The sequence below is a fragment of the Bos taurus genome, chromosome 4, assembly GCF_002263795.3.
Source record: "Bos taurus isolate L1 Dominette 01449 registration number 42190680 breed Hereford chromosome 4, ARS-UCD2.0, whole genome shotgun sequence".
NCBI classification, from domain to species: domain Eukaryota; kingdom Metazoa; phylum Chordata; class Mammalia; order Artiodactyla; family Bovidae; genus Bos; species Bos taurus.
In genome coordinates this window covers 66,927,651-66,947,474 of record NC_037331.1, presented here as the reverse complement: position 1 = coordinate 66,947,474, position 19,824 = coordinate 66,927,651, and the positions used below count along the sequence as shown (strand labels likewise).

At 39.4% G+C, this 19,824-nt stretch overlaps 1 protein-coding gene across 1 annotated transcript in view; it reads left to right on the top strand.

Moving 5' to 3' along the window:
- The window catches only part of CHN2 (chimerin 2), a 337,298-nt gene that overhangs the window by 23,442 nt on the left and 294,032 nt on the right, over positions 1 to 19,824 (top strand). The window lies entirely within an intron of this gene.

The window sequence follows — 19,824 nt, the reverse complement described above, 5'->3', positions numbered from 1 at the left end:
ATAGATATTTTAGTTGCTGAGAGAGTCCTTGTAGATTCCCCTCAAAATTAAAAAAGCAAGAGGAAGAGGAAATTACAATTAACAGTCTTAAAATTCCAATTAATCCCTCAAATAGTGATTAATTTCCAGAGACATGGAGACGCTGCAGTATATCCGAGAGAAAGGAAAAGACAATTAGGATTGGGGAAATTGGTAGAGGACACTTGGGTAGGTGGAAATCCCACCAGGATTGAAGATTGCGCTAGGACTGAGATAATTGACAAGGTTGGATGCCTGCCAAAAACTATGTAGCGTTGACTCTTCTTAATGGGACAAATGTGCCCATTTGGAATCCCACAAACCATGTTTTCTAAAACAGTCTACTGTCTCTTTAGGGAAAACTTCAAATAAAATCTGTATCAAATTAGAGTGCTTTCTATGTCACCTTTTAGCTAGTCCATCATTTGGCTGAAATGTTGGTCCCCTGTGCTTCGTCGTGTTCACTGTATTCTTGGGGCTCCCCTCTCCCTAACAATCAACATCTCAGTGAGTTACTTCAAATCTGTGTTGGTTTAAGATAGTAGATGTTTTACATGTCTGAGACCACTGCTGTGGCCTGGAAATCACAAAACCAACTGATGCGTCAACTTTTTCCTCTAAAAGGTAAAATAACACCATTGCAATTTTGGGGCGCACATTATTGAGGACATGATAAATTGGAACAAAGAGAAAATGAGCGTTTTCTCATAGAGCTAGCTATACTTATCTTACTTTAGCATACAACTGCTAAGTTCAAGTGGATTCAGTTTTAAGTTGTTTGGAATTTATTTGTATGTATTAATACCTAAAATTTTAATTACATGGTAATGAATATGGTGTTATATTTTCATGGTAGCATAGCTTTTGATCTGTTCCTTTTTTTCAGTCTACTAACAGTTCTTATTAAAAGGAAAAACTCTCTAGAGAATGAGGAATAAACATCAGAGTCCCTTAAACTTTTAAGTACATGCAGCACTTCACAGAAATAATGTTACTTGAAGTAACCATTTGTGGTCAGCTGAAAAACGTAACTTTCAGAGGGATTTGACCAACTATACTGACCTAGAAAACTAAATAAGCAGTTTGGAAACTCTGGTTTGTATGTATAATTATTTTTATATTATCTCGGGCTGTGTCTTGCAAAGAACAGACCATAGTAGTTATCTGACCTATTGCTCTAACCTTGTCTTTTTTTCAACACAGTAATTATGTAAGACTCAGCAGGTTTTTCACTAACTATATGCATGAGGGACATTCCTCAACTTCAGCAGCCCTCTCTATCCCAAGGCGGCTTAAGTGCTCTGTAATCTCTCAGTTTGAATGAAAAAGATACCTTAAATTGGGATCCGCGGTAACTTTTATAGACTCGGATGGCCATTAGGAAAATAAAAGCATTTGGCACTTTTATTAGTTAAAACGCCTAGAAAGTTGTGATGTCTTAGCTATTTTTAATTAAAATAGAAAATTAATCTTTAAGATCAAAGGGTCCTAACAATGCCTTTTGTTTGAATATAAATATTTAGTTGGGATATAGGTTACAGGATGTCTTTAAGGCCCTAAGGTCCTTTGGGTTTACTGTTTTTAATTCTGGTTCTTCCTTTAGTTGCTTGGAGCACAGAAAAATGATTTCCTTTAGATTGTATACATGCTTCTAAGGATATCTGAATAAAAGATACATTTCTGATAATTTGCCATCTCAGCTTTATCTCTTGGGCAGCAGGCTGGAATGCAATAACTTAACCTGAATGTGAATGAACACAAGACGGTGTGTGTCTCTTCCTGGATTTGAAGGAATTGGCATTAAAGCAGTTTAATCAGGGTACCTTGAATGGGTTATCATCTTGATTAGCTAGAGTTGCAATTAGGAGATGTTGAACTTTCATTTAAAACATGAAAGTGACTGGTAGAGTTCAGCTTTTAATAAAACTAGGCTTAGCCTCTAGTTTTAACCCTCTAGTGTCTGTGCTTTATAGTAGGTTCTTGCTGATTATTTTTTATATACTACTGCATATATATTAATTCCAGTTTCTTCATTTATCCCTGTCGTCTGCCCCCTTTCCCCTTTGATAACCGTAAATTTGTTTTCTAAGTCTGTGAGTCTGTTTCTGGTTTGTAAATAAGTTCATTTGTATTATTTTTTTAGGTTCTTCATGTAAGTGATATGATATTTGTCTTTGACTTCACCTAGTCTGATAATCTCTGCTGCTGCTACTGCTGCTAAGTCGCTTCAGTTGTGTCCGACTCTGTGTGACCCCATAGACGGCAGCCCACCAGGCTCCCCTGTTCCTGGGATTCTCCAGGCAAGAACACTGGAGTGGGTTGCCATTTCCTTCTCCAATGCAGGAAAGTGAAAAGTGAAAGTGAAGTCGCTCAGTTGTCTCCGACTGATAATCTCTAGGTCCATCTATATTGCTGCAAATGGCATTATTTGTTCTTTTTATGGCTGAGTAATATTGCATTGTATATGTTTATCACATCGTCTTTATTCACCCTTCTGCTGATGGTCGTTTAGGTTGCTTCCATGTCTTAGTTGTAGTGAACAGTGCTGCATTAAACACTGGGGGTGCATTTATCTTTTTGAATTAGAATTTTCTCCAGATATATGCCCAGTAGTGGGATTGCTGGATCGTATGGTAGTTCTATTTTTAGTTTTTTAAGGAACCTCCACACTGTTCTTCATAGTTATTGTACCAATTTACATTTCCACCAACAGTAGGAAGGTTTTCTTTTCTCCATACCCTCCCCAGCATTTATTGTTTATAGATTTTTTTTGATGATGGCCATTCTGACTGGTGTGAGGTGACACCTTATTGTAGTTTTGATTTGCATTTCTCTTATATGCCAGCAAATTTGGAAAACTCAGAAGTGGCCACAGGACTGGAAAAGGTCAGTTTTCATTCCAATCCCTAGGAAAGGCAATGCCAAAGAATGCTCAAACTACCGCACAATTGCATTCATCTCACATGCTAGCAAAGTAATGCTCAAAATTCTCCAAGCCAGCCTTCAACAGTGTGTGAACTGTGAACTTCCAGATGTTCAAGCTGGATTTAGAAAAGGCAGAGGAACCAGAGATCAAATTGCCAACATCCATTGAATCATTGAAAAAGCAAGAGAGTTCCAAAAAAATGTCTACTTTCTGCTTTATTGACTATGCCAAAGCCTTTGACTGTGGGGAGCACAACAAACTGTGGAAAATTCTGAAAAAGATGGAAATACCAGACCACCTGACATGCCTCCTGAGAAATCTGTATGCAGGTAAAGAAGCAACAGTTAGAACTGGACATAGAACAACAGACTGGTTCCAAATAGGAAAAGGAGTATGTCAAGGTTATATTTTGTCACCCTGCTTATTTAACTTCTATGTAGAGTACATCATGAGAGACTCTGGGCTGGATGAAGCACAAGCTGGAATCAAGATTGCCGGGAGAAATATAAATAACCTCAGATATGCAGATGTTGCCACACTTATGGCATAAAGTGAAGAAGAACTAAAGAGCCTCTTGATGAACATCAAAGAGGAAAGTAAAAAGGTTGGCTTAAAACTCAACATTCAGAAAACTAAGATCATGGCATCTGGTCCCATCACTTCATGGCAAATAGATGGGGAAACAATGGAAACAGCAGCAGACTTTATTTTTGGGGGCTCCAAAATCACTGCAGATGGTGACTGCAGCCATGAAATTAATAGACGCTTGCTCCTTGGAAGAAAAGTTATGACCAACCTAGACAGCATATTAAAAAGCAGAGACATTACTTTGCCAACAAAGGTTCATCTAGTCAAAGCTATGGTTTTTCCAGTAGTCATGTATGGATGTGAGAGTTGGACTATAAAGAAAGCTGAGTACCGAAGAATTGATGCTTTTGAACTGTGGTGTTGGAGAAGACTCTTGAGAGTCCTTGGACAGCAAGGAGATCCAACCAGTTCATCCTAAAGGAGATCAATCCTGAATATTCATTGGAAGGACTCAAGTTGGAGCTGAAACTCCAATACTTTGGCCACCCGATGTGAAGAACTGACTCATTTGAAAAGACCCTGATGCTGGGAAAGATTGAAGGCAGGAGGCAGAAGGGGATGACAGAGGATGAGATGGTTGGATGGCATCACCGACTCAATGGATGGGAGTTGGTAATGGACAGCGAGGCCTGGTGTGCTACAGTTTATGGGGTTGAAAAGGGTCAGACACGACTGAGTCACTGAATTGAACTGAATAAGTAGCAATGTTTAGCATCTTTTCATATGCTTTTTGGCCATCTGCCAGACTTTGAAAAAATTTCTATTTAGATTTTCTGCCCATTTTTTGATTGGGTTGTCTGTTTTTTGACATAGAGCTATGTGAGCTTTTTGTATATTTTGGAGATTAGTCCCTTGTTGGTTTCTTTGTTTGCAAATATTTTCCATCAGTTTAGTCTTGCCTTTTGCTTAGAGCCTTCTCATATCACCAAGGTAGATATAGTCAATCTACTCAGGCCTTCCAGTGAAACACTGATTTGTTATTATTGCCATTCCCCAAGTTAACCACTATTCTGATTTCTTACCATAGATTAATTTTGTTTGTTTTTTAAATTTATTTGTATAAAATCATACAATATGTACTTATATACTATTTTATTCTCAACATTACATCTTGAGATTCATCCATATATTATGCCTACCCATGGTACATTCTTTTTCACTTTTGTAGAATATTCCAATTCCTATATGTTTATCTCTATGTACTTATGTATTCTGCTATTGATGAATTCTTTGTTTTTTTCTAATTTGAGATTACTATCAAAATACGCTGCTATGAATATTATTGTATGTGCACCTATGTATGTTATCTATTATGTATATACCTACATGTAGAATTATTAGGCTGTGAGGTATGTATGTATGTATTTTTACAAGACACTGCAAAATAATTTTCTAAAATGGTTTTACTAGTTTCTATTTCCATCCAGCAGTGTGTGAAAATTCCGTATCTAGTCCACTTTCATATCCCATTTCTTCTTGACTTAAATTTCTTTTGGAGATAATCAATTTGACTAGACTGTTAAAACCAGTGCAGTAGCGGAAGCAGCAAACAAACGTGATGGAAGAGACAGTACTAACTGATATTCCCAAATCAGATCATCCTAAAGCCCACTTACTGAAAGAGAAACCATTAGGTGAAATTGCTGTACCATTTCAGAAGCCACTACCACTTAATCATTAACTTAATTCTTATTGTCCCCCAGAAATGTCCCAATGATGAAAAGTTATGATTCTTGATTAAGTGACCCTCCTGTGAAAACAGTAAATAGTGCTGAAAAAGATAGTTTTAGGCTTAGTCAGATGCCACAGTTTTAATTAAGTTACATGTGTAAGTAAGTAATGTTACTGTTAATGATGAGAAGAAATCTCACAGTACAAACATTTTTTTTCCTGTTTGTTGAAGGCACAAGCTGGGTGTATTTTCTAAAACCCTGCTTTTCTTAAGGAGAAATCACAGGAGAGAAAATCAGAAGCCATTTCTGCTGTTCCTAACTTGGTGATCCTAGTCACTTAATATCTTTTGTCTCAGTTTCAAGTGTCTGCAAAAACTATGGAACATTATACCTTCTCTATTTACCAAAGGATTATTGTGAGAAGCAATTGAAATGCCTATAACAGCTAATCCATATGAGGATTTAAAGTCAACAAAGCATTTTCCACATATTCTCATTTCTATATTTAAAATAACCTTATGGTGGGTAAAATGCTATTCCAATGAAAGGTATGGTTTTTTCATACGATAAATCACATTTTTTCCTATGAAAATGTTATTTGTTGTACATCTTAGGTTGTAAGCAGAGCCCAGTACAGAGTAGTCTAGCAGTGCATTTGCTCATTCTCCTTTGCCTTCGTAGAAAGAAAGGAATGGAGAAGATGATTCATAATGAGTAAAACACAGATCATCTCCTGGAGATAGAAAATAAGGATAAAGGCAGATTTCCATTCAGGAGAATTTATTTGGGCTTTGGCAGTAATTTAAAATGGCTATTCCCTCTGTTGGCAATTTGTAGCCTGCTTGAGTTGACACCTCTGTTTTCAGTCACAGCCAGATTGCTTTTAGTTGCAGGGAATTGCTAAAGCCAGAGCTCCGAAACCCTGAATCTGAGCCCTTTTCAAATTCCTTATAGATTTAAAGCACATTGGAATAAAAATAGGATCTTCTTTCATGATTGTCATCACATACTTCACAAATTATTTAAATTAATCTACAAATTATCTAAATTAAGAGAGAGAAATAGGACCCAATTATAACATTGATTTGTTATATCTGGGCATGGCAAATTTAACCCAGAAAGATATGGTAGCTCTCAAATTAGGCAAACTTAATGTAAAGTATTTGTTGTGCTTTTATATATATATGAGATCTAAGAAAGACAATATTACAGACAGTGGTTAGTTAAGGTCAGTTAAATTCCCATATCAATTGATCCAAACCTCTGTGTGTGTGTGTGTGTGTGTGTGTGTGTGTGTGTGTGTGTGTGTGTGGTGGGGGCAGGGGGGCGTGGGGCGCGCATGCGCGCACATGACTTCTGACTGTTTATCTGTATGGAGATATGGACATATCTGTTTAGAACAAAATCTCCATTGAATCTCTTTGTGATACTGAGTTAAATTCTAGAGGACATTAGTGCTATAGTGTAGCATCTCTCTTGGTATCCTATCCATATCATGGAAAATCTAGTCAAGGAGTCCAGCAAAGATGGTAATCCTTACTACCTAATAAGGCAGGAGACTGAAACTGATCACTTGCTGTGAGCTCTTTGAGACCCGTTTTGAGAAATCACCATTAATCACACTGGGAAAGGCGACTTACCTAACATGGGGAACAGTTATAATTACTGAGTGGGTGTTACAGTCATTGAACTTTTGTGTAGTTAAAACATTATTCTGAGACATGTCCTACAAGCCATGGGATTAGGCCTTTATTAATAAAACTCCCCAAATGGTATTTGCAATGTGTCATTCCACTTGAGAAGATAAATAGGACAGAATTAAACTAACAGAAAGATTACTTATCTTATAATTAAGAACATTGTACAAGAATGAATTTTGAATTTATAGCAGATCCTGGGTTGACCAGGGAGACATATTAAATAACTTTCCTTTTTTAAAAAATATCTTTTGAGACATAAATTCTCTGTGGGGAAAAAACATAGAACAATGAGCTGTCTTTTCTCAATTGATTGCCTAGTGTTCCAAATGCTTTGAAAAATGAAGGGTAATTTAACATCTTAAAATGATCTTTCAGAAATCTACTATTATTATGAGTGGGGAAAAATGAACTAAAGTCCTAAAGTGTTTAGACTTTTGGGAAATTTCCATGATGTAAGCTTAGGTAAATCTGAAATAGTTCAGCCCACAAAGCATGGTGGCATAAAATGCAAACATGAGTCACTGATTTTTATAGTCAGCTAGAAAAGCAACACATTTGGTGTGATGTTTTAAAAAAGAAAAATAGACAATATTTCCTGATGTGAAGACAACTACTATATTTGTTTCTCCTTGGAAACTTCAAAGAACTTTATCCTGTTTATTTACAATGCAGCAGTGACCATGTGTATCAGCTTGGGTCTGTATTTTGAGATCTTGGCTAAAATGTCATATGTTCTTAAGCAAACCAAAGTAGAGAGTTGAGCAATCTCTACTATTAAGGTAAAAAAAATCAACCATACTGTTTATCTCTGATATGAATTTTCAAGTTTTCACTTAATTATCCTGGGAATCATAAATTGGCTTATAACTTTCTTAATGTATACCCCCAAATAATTAACACATAGAATAAACTTTTATCATAAGCACAGAAAATAGATTTTGATGACCCGGTTTTTTCTTTGTTCCTCCTAAAATGAATTTCTTAAGCTTGTCTTTACTTTTCCCATCTACAAAGTGGAGAATATACAAGGTTTCCTGAAGCTGTGATATATGTAAGGGCATCATGTTTTCGGAAGCAAGTTGGAATGTATAATTATACACAGTTCCTGGCATTCTGTGCTTACGAAAGGAGTAATAGCAGTTCCCTGATCTCAAGTCATTAGATCTGTGGGGAGACGTAATGTGGTGTTACCATTTGTTAGAATATTTTAGGGCTATACTACTTCACTGTTTGGTTTAGCGTTACAATGGGCCACAACTGCTTTGGCAGAGTTAATCAGACTTGTTTCCCCCTGGCTCCCACTATAACAGCATTCCACTGGCAGCAGGGAGCTTCTTGAAGGCGATGTCTTCATGCCTTGCTGGGTACCATAGCCCACATCAGGCCATCAGCTTTTCCGTTTTCATACTTTTCTGACTTGGAATGATTTTCCTAACTCAGTGATCTCCTTTCTGCCATTAGCCACCTGCACTCCCTTAAGTTATCTGTTCCCTAGAGACAGAAGTGTTAAGTTCTTCAATAAGGACTGTCCACTGTCCAGCAGTACTCTTCCTTCTTGAAGCAAAGCTCCCAGTTTCCTTATGGGTGACCCGTTTTTCCTAACTCTCTCCTTCCATAAAAGTTCAGAGTGTCTGAGGGTGGCTTTTAACTCCAGCTTCATAGAAAAGAGCATCAAGGATTGGGTAGGAAAGGACCCAGGAGCCATCCACCATTTGCTCTGGCTTTTGCCTTGCGATCATCCACAAGGGACCTGAGAGACAGCAGCCACCTTGGGGCAGAGCTGAGAGATGGAGAGGTGGGCCTGGCATCAGTGTCTGAACCTGAGTCCAGGTTGGCCTTCTGGTTCCCACAGCTTTTTTTTCTTTATCTCAAACCAGTTGGAACTGGGGCTTCTATCATCTGCCACTCTCAACAGAAATAGCCTTGAGTAATCCAAACCTGGTACCCGTGGTCCAAGTTCAAGAGAATTTTACCCTTTTGTTTTGTCCCAAGATAAAAGGGTACTTTATTTATTTTTTTTTGTTTTTGAGGTTTTTTTAAAATTTTATTTTATTTTTAAACTTTACAATATTGTATTAGTTTTGCCAAATATCGAAATGAATCCGCCACAGGTATACCTGTGTTCCCCATCCTGAACCCTCCTCCCTCCTCCCTCTCCATACCCTCCCTCTGGGTCGTCCCAGTGTACCAGCCGCAAGCATCCAGTATCGTGCATCAAACCTGGACTGGCGACTTGTTTCATACGTGATATGATACATGTTTCAATGCCATTCTCCCAAATAATCCCACCCTCTCCCTCTCCCAAAGAGTCCATAAGACTGATCATCAGTGTCTCTTTTGCTGTCTCGTACACAGGGTTATTGTTACCATCTTTCCAAATTCCATATATATACAGAAAACTTATAAGTCATTGCTTCTAATTCTCACAGAAGCTGACTTCAAAAATGTATATATGTGTATATTTACACATACACAAACACAAGTATAGATATGTGTGTTACACCTTCATAATGTCCAGGTCAACTATTTAATTAAACTTGTTAAAGAAAAAAATAAGCTCCCCATTGGGCAATATCAGGAAATAAATACACCAAGGTAGAGAGTTTGTTGTGATCAAAGTCCAAGATGGTTTGGCTGCAGGCACAGTAGCAAAGGGGGGTTGTTTGTCCCTCATGACCCCAGGTTTCAAGGAGGCCAATCCACCCACATAGCTCAGGGCAGGGTGCCAGATAAATGAGCCTCTGGCACTGGAGCCCCGTTCTCCTTCCTGAACTCTCGGTTCACGCCTACTCTTCCTTTCGCTCCCACTCTGTTCCAGTTTGGCCTGGTTTCCAGGCCTAGGGACATGCTTTCCTTTCTGGCCCATGGACTCAAGGATGGAGTCACTATCCAACTTTAACCCTTAAAGCTCTCTTTAACCCTTAACCCTACTCGCTTGGTCTGACCAGCTCCTGGAACTCTTGACCTCCTCCCTGGGCTGGGGGTGCTGTTTCAGCCTTCTTAGCAAGAGGAAGATGGGGAGAGGAAGAAAGTTGAGATGAAAGAGTAGCAGAAAGAAAAAGGGCAAAGGTAGTATATTCCCATATATGTCTTTACCTTGTCTAAAAATACTCCCTGCTGGCAGAAAAGATGAAGCTGAACATATGGCACATGCTTCTTAGTGCACCAGCTTGTAATATTATGCACTTGGATTACAAAGTCTGGATATTACAGCCATAAACATATATAAACATTTTTATGTTTTGCTTAAAAGGAAAAAAATCACCAATGATATATTTATCCTAATGAGTTGATTAACAAAATCAATTAATGATATTCCCAGGTTCTAGGCAGAGAATCCCTTGGATAGCAAGGAGATCAAACCAGTCAGTCCTAAAGGAAATCAGCCCTGAATATTCATTCATTGGAAGGACTGATGCTGAAGCTCTAATACTTTGGCAACTTGATGCAAAGAGATGGAAAATACCCTGATGCTGGGAAAGGTTGAGGGCAGGAGGAGAAGGGAATGACAGAGGATGAGGTGATTGGATGGTATCACCTGTTCAAAGGACATGAATTTGAGCAAGCTCCGGGATGTAGTGAAGGACAGGGAAGCCTGGCCCAAAGAGTGGACACGCCTTAGCAACTGAACAGCAGCAAGATAGAGAGAATGTCACCCACTTCAGTGACATAGGACACAGCGGCAGTAGTGATGATGGTGTTCCTCATTGGTTTGATGGTCACTGTTTGCCACAGCTGTGTTTTCTGGGATAGAATCCTAGGACTGGAAGGAACCCGTAGATGAGGGATTGGAAAACTGTAGCCCCCTGACCAAATCCAGCTTCCCTGTTGTCGAGTTTTATTGGAACCCACCCATGCCCATCTACTTAAGTGTTGTCTGTGGCTCTTTTGCATACCCTGGCAGAGGTGAGTGCCTGGGGCAGTGACTATAAGGTTGATAAAGCCTAACGTATTTGCTTTCTGGTGTTTTACAGAGAAAATTTGCTGACTTTGCTTTAGAAGGTAATTTAAATTCATTAGCCTACTTTCTGATTGTGTTTTTGTTGTATCAGAAAAGTGTTTGCCCAGTTAGTAATGATTCCTAGGGATGAAGATTGTGTTGTCTCATTGCTATACCAACTCTTCCTAACCAAAAATTCTTTGCAAAGATAGCTTAACTAAAACCTTCATGACACAAGGTAGACCCAATTCCTCTTCTTTTGTCTGTTTGTTTTTCTTTTAGCTGCTCAATGAAAACTGTTCATATATTAAAAGAAACTGCCTAATTTTTGTCTCCCCCTCTCCTCCCAAAACCCACAGGATAAAATCTATCGCTTTTAACGTTTCAAAAGAATTTTTTTTTTGTGGTTTGTTTACAAAACCTTTTCCATTCTCCTTGATGACTTTTCTTTATTATACTGAGAATTGGACATTTTATTTTGATAATATTTACCTGTTACAAAGTGAATTCAGGTTCATAATCAATTTGCATCTCAAAATATCTTGGGAGGTCAGCTAGGGTTTTTACTATGCCCATTCTTCAGGTAAGGGACAGTCCACTATTTAAATATTGTCACTGTGTTATGCGGCCACAGCAAGCAGTAGAGGAGAATGTGGTTAAATTAGCAAAAATCCATCACCGGCAGGAGAAAATGTGTGTGTTTCTCAGGGAGGAAGATGTTCAATGGTGTCATCTTTCTGTCCAAAGGGGAATATTATCTACTTATCTTTTCTGTATTACTAGAGCCAGCCCACCTCCTTCCCTGTTTTGTCTGTACTGTTTGTTCTGATGTGCTAAATTTAGTAGTCCAGTTTGCCCAAATTACTTTGATTTTGGAATCTATCTTTGAAGATATTCTCTGCTGTCCTCTTTTCTCATCATCATTTGATGTTAACATGAAACTCTTCTTTGAGTCATTAATGAGAATATTAAGCAACAGAAACAAAGTGGTATCTCCTTAATAGTTACATATCGTTCTCAACCAAGCACAAAGATCGTGTAGGGACACTGCTGTGGAAATATGAAAAAACAATCGTTACTGTACTTTGGGCGTGGTTATTTTCTAGCTTATTTACTTTTGCCTTTTAGATGTTTCTTTGGGGACCAAACTGTAGCTCTGGTTCTATCATCAGCACTTTAGATGATCGGTTGCAGCGTATCAGGGAGACATGTAGGCTGCTTCTTGAGCATTCTGCATTTGTAGTTAAATTTAACAGTGTTTCCTATTTTGGTTGTATGTTGCCTGTTGTTCACCTTTTATCCTGGCAAACGATCGTGATTCCTATACACACAGATCATCTTACTAATTAAGTTTCTCATTGTGTGGCTTCAGGTTATTGCAGTTTAAGTAGTTATTTTTATTACCAATAATATTAGTCAATCATTTGAAGGCTAAACCACTTTTCTGTACACAAACAGCAGCAACTTTTCCCTTCAGTGTATTTGTTTCTGAATCATACAGTTCCTGGTGATTGTGTTAGGAGCAGAAAGGGCCCACTTGGGTTATGAGACCCCAGGCTGGAACTGAGAGATGCCAGTGAGGACATTCATCCTAGGATTTGTAAACAGATTTGTAAAACTAGGGCATTTATGAGGACATTTTGGGGAAAAAATAGATTCAGGACTTGCTGTTATCTTTATAGTCAGAATTAGAGTGAGATCGGACTTTAAAATAGGAATTTCTCTTTTCTTACCCTTTCTTCCAGTCTTCCTTTAAAAGCTACTTAAAAAAAAATTTCCTTTGTATTTTCCTAACCTTCTCTCTGGTTTAGTGGCCAGCTCTTATTCTCATCTCACCAGAATTTCTTCTCATCCTTTTATGTGCACAGCCAGGAAGCCTTCCTAAATCACTCTCTCAGCATCACAGCTGCTTTCTCCCTTTGAGAAACAATATACTCTAGCTCTTCTTTTTTTTCCCCTGTAGAGTTACATTCAACAGATACAATTTCCATGTCTAAGAAGCAGTCACCCTTGAATTCTGCAGACTTAATTTCATTCTGGTAGCTTCAAACCTGCAAACAAAACGAGTGACCTGATACATTTTTCCATTCAAGAACAGAGGTGCGTTATTATTTTTTTTGTAGTGCTGGGGTTTGGCTGAGGCCATCACTTTCCATCTGAGCTGACCATGTGTCCTTTTGTGTGCACTCACATATTTTAGAGTTATCGAATGTCTGTTGAATGCAAGATGCCGTTAAATTTTGCAGGCTTCTAACTGTTATTTATACTCCCCGTGAAAACTTCAGTTATTTTTATGACAAGCATTATTTTAGAGGGACAATGGTGACAGTGGCTATTCATTGATGGTTTTCATTCAGTGGTCCTCACGCATCTATAACATGTAGCAGTCTTTGTAACATTTCTTATATGACTTCATTTCCATTGTCCTGTGTTTTTTTTGCTGGGAGGTTTATCTTATTTCTACAATTTATATTGTTTTTATTTGCCCAACTAGTGTCCTTTTCTTTAATTTTTCTCAATGTTATATTAAAGAACAAACTGGTCACAGAGGTTCAGAGCTTGGGTTCCAGAGTCTGTGTGCCTGTTTTTAAAACTCATCCTGCCATCAAAGTAGTTGTGTGACCTGGGCAAGATATATTGTCTCTTTGTGCCTTAATTTCACTTTCTCTAAAATGGTGTTAATAATACTACCTAACTCCTGGGGTGGTTGAGAGATTAAATGAGTTAAGTCATATTACGTGTTTCAAAAGAAGCCTGATGTACGGTAAATGCTCAACACTGGCAGCTATTATCATATTCATTGTTCTCTCCCAAAGAGTAAGAACTATTTGAAACATTGTTTTTCTTCAAAATCCCTTGCAAAATCTCATAATAAAAATGGATACTCAAGGACCCTGTTAAGTGTGGCAGGCAGAATAAGGGTCCCTCAAAATGTCTACATCCTACTCTTTGTAACCTGTGAATGTGTTTACATTACATGACAAGGAAACTTGAGGTTTTGAAGATGGAATTCAGGTTGCTGTCAGCTGACTGGGATGGGGAGATTACCTGGATCTTCCCACTGGGCCCAGTGTATCACAAGGATCCTTTAAATATGGAAGAGGTAGACAAAGGACTCAGTGGCAAAGGAATATGAAGTAAGAAAAACTCAGTGAGCTATTGCTAGCCTTGAAGATGGAAGGGATCACCAGCGAGGGACTGCTAGGCAACCTCCAGAAGCTGGAAAGGGCAAGACAGTGGATTCTCTTTTCCCTTGAGCCTCCAGGAGGAACACATCTCGGACAATGCCTTGATTTTACCCCACCGAGACCGATTTTAGGCCTGAGAACAGTCATATAATAAATATAAATGTATAAAATGTATAATACAGTTATGTTAAACAATCAAGTACATGGTAGTTTTTTAAAGAACTAATAGAAAATTAATACACTGACCACTGACTGAATAAAAAGATGAATTTTTTGAGACAATGATACCAAAAAAAGATACCAATGTAAGAATTTGTCCTGTAAGAAGACATAATGGCTAGAAACATTTTTTAAAGCAGTGGATTTTACACATTCAGAATCATTCCTTTAAAAAACAGCTCACATGCAGGTAAACATAAAGTTTTGCATAAAATTTGGTAAGGCCCACAGACCACATGCAAACCCTCCATTGACCCCAGGTTATAATCCTAGATTTGTTCAGAATTTGGTAAGACTCAGCCAATGACAAGTTTTTAATGATGACCTAGGAGCATTTGCTATTGGACTGTCAGAGTTGCCTGGTACTTTGCGGTTCTTCTGAGTCGCTGAAGACTCTATAAATGCTAATTAAAGCTACAAGGTAATTTAGACGTTTGGACCATCTTTTCGGTAAAGTTGAAAGTTTAGAACCTTATTCTCTGTTTCTCACTTTACTGTAGTAATGTTATCCCCAAGTCACATGATCCTTCTGTACTCATATTCTCCATTTATAGAAAAGATTCATCATAGCTTAAGTAATTAAACTGCTGTTTTAAAAGGTGATTTGGATGCTACAGTAACATTTGTGTGGTGGTTACCTTTGGCTGTGCTTGTGCTTGGTCACTCAGTCATGTCTGACTCTGCAACTCCACGGACTGTAGCCCACCAGGCTCCTCTGTCCATGGGGATTCTCCAGACAAGAATACTGGAGTGGGTTGCCAAGCCCTCCTCAGTGAGGAGGAGGTGAAAATAAAGCATACTTTTAGTATACCTTATTCCAAGGTTTTGTTTGTTTTGGAGCAGTCATGAAAACATATTTTGTCTTTGTATTATAGGAAGCGCTGGAATTTATAGGAGATTGTATAGGTGTTCTGTGTGCTGGTATGGTTTCATTCATTCATTCAAGAAGTTTTGATTCAAGACCAACTAAATTCCAGGCATGGTACTGGGAATGAGGGATGCCAATGATAAAGAAACTACATAGACTCTGTTCTTGAGTTTACAGTCTTCTTGTGAGCTTCATTAAAAAGTAAAATGCTCCTTGGAGGTATGGTTTAAATGTCACAGCCATTGTGCACTTTATAGTGAGTTGAGTTTACCAGATCTTGTCTAAAAAATAAGTTTTCACTGGAGGAGGAGAAGAGGTTAGAAGTGCAATAAGAGTCAAAGGGGGAAAAGTAAGATTTCTGTAAGGAGATAAGAAAGAATGACAAGAGCGTCATGGAGTCAGTGAATAATCGTTGTTGTTGTTCAGTCACCAAGTTGTGTCCAACTCTTTGTAACCCCATGGACTGCAGCATGCCAGGCCTCCCTGTCCTTCACCATCTCCCAGAGTTTGCTCAAACTCATGTCCATTGAATTGGTGATGTCATCCAAACGTTTCATCCTCTGCCACCCTCTTCTCCTTCTGCCTTCAGTCTTTCCCAGCATCAGGGGTTTTTCCAGTGAGTCAGCTCTTCACATCAGGTGGCCAAAATTATTGGAGTTTCATTTTCACCATCAGTCCTTCCAGTGAGTATTCAGAGCTGATTTTCTTTAGAATTGACTGGTTTGATCTTCCTGTCCAAGAAACTCTCAAGAGTCTTCTCCAACACCACAGTTTGAAAGCATCAATTCTTTCACTAATATTGGATTTCTCTTCCAGTGGATCCAAACTGTTCTTTAAAAGTTCTGGTAAAGACTGTGTAAGTGACAGAGAGGGTGTGGAATGGACACAGGTAGCTGATGTGACCCACTCAGACCTGGCTGGAAGCCCATCTTTGTGACTCATTGAAGACACAGGTTGCATTAGCAAGTCTGGCATTTCCCACAGGCTCTCCTGGACCTTGTCATGGCTGTTTGTAAGATTGAGCCTTTAAGATGATTGAGAGCTACCACAAAAGGAGCTGTGATTTCACGAACAACTTCACTCTCTCTGCTTTAGCTTGGTTGCTAGAACCAGAGCACGTAGAACATTCTCAACCATGATTTCCTGAAGGACTGGATGAGGGAGTGAGAGAAGAGACATGTATTCATTTCCTGTTGCTGCTGTAACAAATTACCACAAATCCAGTGGCTTAAAACAACACACATTTGGTTTCTTATAGTTAGTTCTCGAGGGTTATCATTCTCACATGGGTTAGCAGAGGTGCATTTTGAAGGTTCCAGAGGGAAATCTATTTTCTTGCCTTTTTCAGTCTCTAGAGGTTTCCCCTACTCCTTGATTCCTGGTTCCACATCACTGTGGTGTCTGCTCCAGTTCTCATGTCTCTTTCTCTCTGTCACCCTCCTGACCCCTTCTTACAAGGACTCCTGTGATTATGTTGAACCTACCCTGATAATCTAGGATAATCGTCTCATCTCAGAATCCTTAACTTAATCGCCTCTGCAAAGTCCCTTTGGGCGTGGAAGGTAACATTTTCACAGGTTCCAGGGATTAGAAGGTGGGCATCTTGGGGCATTATTTTGCCTACCACACAGTGTTGAGGATGTTGGCACCCAACAGCCAAAATGTTTTGCTTAAAGCCTTGAAACCAAAACCTCAACCCCATCCAATTTTGGAGCCAGACAAGCCTTTATAACCCCATTTTCCATTTCCCATTATAATGAACGTGATATGAAATGTTTTAATGTGAATAGAATTAGCAATGTCTTATCTCACGTTTGGCTCAGTGGGGAAAGTTGATGGAAAACGGCAGATTTCCAGGCTATTTGCCTTGCCTTTGCAGGTCTGTAAATTCCTCATCAGATTCCAGACTGTTTCAGTAAGTCCTCATCCCGTTGCCTTTTAGAGTGAACTTCACACTGTTTTTTTGGACAGGTATGACAGACCTTTTCAGCACATGTTTTTCTAAAGCTGTTATGAAGATTTCAACTCTCTGTTCTCATAGTTAGGTGTCATCACGGAGCTTTGCTTTTTTTTCCCCCGGATAACTCCAAAAGTCTGGTAGAAAAGAGAAGGGTGGGAGGCGGGGAATGAGCATTTGACTAGAATAAAGGCCATTGCCCAAAACCTCCCTGGGTTCCTTTCTGTCTAACATCTACCCTCCAGGCTAAAGCAGTGAGAAAAGCAGGTCTCAAGGCCAGGCCTAGAGGCCAGAGATCAGCTTAGAGCCAGGAGATTAGGTAATGGACCAGCAGCCTCAGGACCTGACAGAGGCCCCAAAGCTAGACAAGCAAAAGCTGCAAATAGGAGGACAAAGGAGAGGCTGAGTAAAGGGTGGTGCAGAGTGGACAGTCTTGTGCAGGAAACATTCTCTCTATGGTATCTTTTCTATATGATTCCAGGGGGCCAGAGCAAGATCTAAAAGGAGCAGGCCTGGGCTTTGTATTGCACAGCATATTTTTTTTTTTTAACTTTACAATATTGTATTGGTTTTGCCATATATCAACATGAATCTGCCACAGGTATACACGTGTTCCCCATCCTGAACCCTCCTCCCTCCCTGTACCATCCCTCTGGGTCATCCCAGTGCACCAGCCCCAAGCATCCAGTATCCTGCATCGAACCTGGACTGGCGACTCGTTTCATATATGATATTATACATGTTTCAGTGCCATTCTCCCAAATCATCCCACCCTCTCCCTCTCCCACAGAGTCCAAAGATTGTTCTATACATCAGTGTCTCTGTTTATATGGTGTTTTAAGTTGCTGTTACTCCATCATTTGAATCTTTGTCACTTGCACTTTGACATCTCCCCTTTTTAAAACTAAAGCTAATATTAAAGTCCTAATATGTGTATTATCCTCAAATTTAATGTTGTCAGGCAAACTAGTAAATAGCTTTTTCCACTGGGAATGATCATATGTAAGTATGATCTTAAGAATATAGAATATATATACACACACACACACACACACACATTTTATTTAACAGTTATTTATTGATCATCCAATCTTGGTTGAATTATGTGCCAAGGATTCTTCTAGGCACTGATGATACAGTATTTAACAAACCACATCAAAATCCTGTCTTTGAGATGCTTATGTTCTACCTGGGAGTGACAGACTACAAACAAAAATAGGTTCAAGTTAGTGAAGGAGAAATAGACATGGACAGGGATGTAAAGTTGAAGAGAGTTGCATCTGAGATCAGGTGATCAGAGAGGGCTTTCCTGAGATGGAGGCGTTTCTGTAAAGTCAGAAGGAATTGAGGGTGGTGGCCAGTAGATATCAGAGGAAAAGAACGAACCAGACAGGGAAACAGTGAGTACAAAGACTCTGAGGTGGGCATATGCCTGGAGCTTCAAAGAACAGCAGAATGGCCATTGTGGCTGGAATAGAGTGAGCAAGGCAAGGAGGGTTGTAAGAGATGAAGGTGGTCTGTCTGAGTAGAGGGTGGTTCACAGATCTTGAAGCTTCTAGTAGGAGCTCTGTTCATCTCATTGGCAGGTGCTGGGCAGATCAATCATGCAACTTGACTTTTATTTTCACAAGATTGTTCTGACCTCTGTGTTGAGAACGAATGGCAGGGTGCATGGGCGGAATTAACGGTAACATTAATGGGGCTATTTCAGTAATCTAGGAGAGAGACAATGGCTTGGACTAGACTGATGGCAGTGGGGCTGGTGACACAGGGTTGAATTCCTGGGATGTTTTGAAGATAGAGCTAGACAGAATTTGCTGATGGACTAGATGTGGGAATGAAAGAATGTGGAGTCAGGGGGACAGCAAAGTTTCTGCCCTGAACAACTGGAAGAATGAATGGAAAAGATGGCAGGAAGAAGAGGCTTGGGGGAGACCATCACTGGTTCAATTTGGATATTCAATTTGATATACTCATTAGGCATGTCAAATAGGCAGTTGGGATTTATGGGTCTGGAACTCAGAAAAGAGATTCTAGCTGGAGATATGAATTTATATTTATATATACACATATACCATAAAGCCATCAACTCAGTCCCCACCATCACACTTCCTAAAAACCATTCATTCTAGCCTACACTTGTCACTGCTCTTCACTACAGTACCTTTGCCTAAGTAATGAAAATGTTATAGAAAGCTCTTGGCCTCGGTTCTGGACTTCTTCCCACATTCTGATCTGATTCTTCCAGTTCCCATCTCCTTCCATCAGAGCTTGTATTCTCTTGCTGAGCCTAGCCCCTGAGGTTGCAAGCTTAGTTACACTCCAGAGACATACACTCCAAACTCAGTGCCCAGGAGGTTAACACAACTGAGTGAGGCGGGGAGTGTGATACACCTAACTATGGACAGCAGCACGATTCAGCTCCCACAAGGCACTTCTACCAGGGAGGGGAACCCATTGTAGCCAGCTCTAAAAATCAAGACAGAAATCTGTGATTTTAAAAATGTTTTTAAACATTGGCAGCTAACTTACACATTTTGTTCAAGACTCTGTGGGCCAAGCAGAATATATCTGGGGACCAAATCTAGTCTACAGGCCACCTGCCCATCAGTGAGGAGCCTGTTGGACAGGCTGCCTGGTTGGGTTTGGCTCCTGGACAAAACCACTTGGATTGTCCAGCTTGGTTTCCCGCAGTGCAGGCAGAGGGCATGAACTATGCACCCTTGGGAGGTTCCCAAGGAACGCTG